This window comes from Octodon degus, unplaced genomic scaffold (assembly GCF_000260255.1).
Source record: "Octodon degus isolate 3935 unplaced genomic scaffold, OctDeg1.0 scaffold00189, whole genome shotgun sequence".
NCBI lineage: Eukaryota > Metazoa > Chordata > Mammalia > Rodentia > Octodontidae > Octodon > Octodon degus.
The window spans coordinates 1,080,382-1,083,414 of record NW_004524765.1 but is presented as its reverse complement, the minus strand read 5'-3'; the positions used below and the strand labels follow the sequence as shown (position 1 = coordinate 1,083,414).

Here is a 3,033-nt window from a genome sequence, read left to right as displayed (position 1 = left end):
CCACACGCTCAGGGCACAGGAGAGGAGCAGCAGCCATAGCCGCAGGGACTTAGGCAAAGAGAGTGAGCAAGGGTTTATTTTCCTGCTTCTTAGGGTGTCATCTTCTTAGTCATATGTGTGTTTTGTGGAGGTGAAGACACAGGCTCGTAACCCCAGCACCTGGGAGCTGAGGCGGGAGGGTCAGGAGTTTGAAGCCAGCTGGGACTGCAGAACAAGGCAAGTCACAAAATGAAAAATAAAATGCGGCTGGGGATGCAGCTTAGTGCAAAGTTCATGGGATTAACACACACACACATACACACACACACACACACACACACACACACGTATGTGTTTTCTAACTTTCTGTGAAAGCAACAGAACGTATAGAAGGGAGGGCCAGACTCTGAAGGGCTCCTTGACAAATCACTTCCCCCTGCAAACCTCAGTTTCCTCTGTACATCAGAACGGGAAGCGACACAAACCAGATGAAGAGCTTAAACAGTGCACGCACAGTCTCCCTTACATGAGAAACCTGAGGCATAAAAAGCGAAATAAAAAGACTGATCACAGGAAATAGGGAGAAAGAGCATTCTCAGAAGGGAAGGGTGGGGAGATGGGGATGGTTGAGAAACAGGCAGGGTAAGCCCTGCATGCAGCCACTCCCCACGAGGCAAGTCGCTGCTGGGCACGGCACAAATGGGCTCAGAAAAATAAAAATAAGTCTTCCCACAGTAGGTGACTCAGTCCAGCAGCTGCCTGCTGCAGGGCTGTGAAGATCAACGGTGATCTGCTGTTCACTTTGTCACCCACTTACCGAAAGTTACTGGTGAGCGCTGTCATGGGCTGAGTTCTCCGAAGAGTCTGAGGCCCTGGGCTGGTGAGCCAGGTCCTAACCCACCACGAAGAGGAGGCCGGGTGCCAGAGGACAATGGGTGTGGCTTCATGTGGTCACAGTGGCTGGGAGCTTGACTCTAGCGCCAGGTCGCCTAGGCTAGAATCGGGTCATGCTGTTTGCCATGTTACTGACCCTGCGTGACCTATTTAACATCTCTCTGTACTATGTAAAGTAGGATTCTATTTTTTTTTTTTGTAGTTTAAAATTTTATTTAACTTAAAAGGTGAACAAAATGTGTATTTGAAATGTACTAACCTTATTTATCTGACATACATGCTTACACAGAAGACAGATTGATTTCCAATAACTTCTGGAAGTCCACTGTCCATTTAAAAATACTTTTCCACAAAAACTCTTCATCGAAAGAAATATTTTTCTTTTATACTGAATAAAAGCTAGATGCAAATTTCCACTGCGATCTACTGTGATGTACTCATTTTACGGTCAATTCTGATGATGGAGACGGTACAAATGTGTAGTTCAGGCGACTGATGCAAATGAAAAGTGGCGAAGATGCCTCCACCGTGTCCCGGTAGACGGGTCGCCCCCTTGATGCTCACAGCCGATCACTTCTTCTTCTTCCCTTTTCCTTTTTTACTTCCCTCTCCTAGCTGAAGATTTGGGTCACCACCTCCTGTTTTCTGTGTTCTGGTTTTTAGCTTAGGTATCATTTCTGCCTGCGTACAATGTTACTGACTTACGTGATGGGAACTGCCCCAGACAGAGGCTGCCATCTTCCTGCCTCAGCTGGACTCGAACTCTGCCTCTGTATTGAACATCACGATTCCATTCCCTAGAGTACATCTTGTTTTTCTCGATAACTGCATTAAGTCCAACTACTGGGCATACATCTTGAATCTCGGTTGCTGTAGGATTTTTCAACAGCCTTACTTATTGGGATCCGCCTCCCCTCTGCGATGGTTTTCTTTCTTTCTTTTTTTTCCGGAACCGGGAATTGAACTCAGACCCTCGCGCTTGCCAGGGAAGCGCTTATTCCACTGAGCCATCTCCCTGGCCCCCGGTTTTCTTATTATTTAAATAAGCGGGGTAGATACAAATAAACATGTCTTGGTCTGCCGGGAGCGGGCGGCTGCGCAAGCCATATCCACATAGGCTCAGGCCGCGCAGCTAAGGTAGGATTTTATACTGTTTTGTTTCATCCCTAAATAGAAATAATCTTATTGGGCCGGCCAGATAGCTCAGCGGACTAAAGCACCTGCTTATGCAGAGCCAGCAGCCCTTCCATCCCAGGCCTGCTGTGCCGGCCCGCCCCCCGCCCCGGGGGTGTGCTGAGACTGTGATGGAGACTGGGCCTGGAGGAGCTTCCAGCGCCGCCCGGAGCCGGCAAGCTCTCAGCTGCTTCCTGACTCGCCTACCCCAGCGGCAGCACCAGGAGCTAGAGCCGGAGGGTGCTGTTTCTTCATCATCCCCAATGTGCTCCACTAAAAGGGACAACTGATACTTTTGCGTCCTACAGTTAGTGCCATGCGAACACAGCCTTAAGAGAAATCCCAGTTTCCCTGCCAGGATCACTGCTGCGCTTAAGCCCTCGCTGAAGAACCCTGCAGCTGCACCGGCCCTGCATTCTTGGGGTTTACCATCTAGAGAGACAAGTTTAGATGGAGTGTATACTGACTGGGTGTGGCAGCCACACCTGTAACCGCAGCGCTGACGCTGAGGGAGGAGAGTCTCAAGTTTGGGGCCAATCCTACGCTACTTAGCAAGTACAAGGCTAGCAGGGCCTACACTACCAGACCCCGCTTGCCACTCCTTCCCTTAGAATTATTGGGTGTGGTGTCCAAAGCCTGTAATCCCACTACTTGGAAGGCTGAGGCTGGAGGACCTCAAATTCCAGTCCTGCCAGAGAAATTCAGCAAGACCCTGTCAAGAAAAAAAAAAAAAAAAAGGAAAACCAAAAAGAAGAGCTGGGGGGCTGGGGGTGTAGCTCAGTGGTAGAGTCTGGGGTTCAATCTTCCATGCTGCAAAGAAGGAAGAAGGGGAGGAGGAGGAGGAAGAGAAAGAAGAGGAGGAGGAAAAAAGGAAAGAGATCAGAAGAACAGGAATGACCAGGGCTAGGCTGTCTCAAGAACTGCTGTGCAAAAAACAAAACACAAAAAACTGCTGTGCATGTGTGCGTGCGCATGTGTGTGTGCGTA

At 49.3% G+C, this 3,033-nt stretch overlaps 1 pseudogene; it reads right to left on the bottom strand.

Moving 5' to 3' along the window:
* Positions 1–1,345: 1,345 nt before the first annotated feature.
* On the bottom strand, positions 1,346–1,980 carry LOC101566119 (annotated as a pseudogene).
* Positions 1,981–3,033: the final 1,053 nt, after the last annotated feature.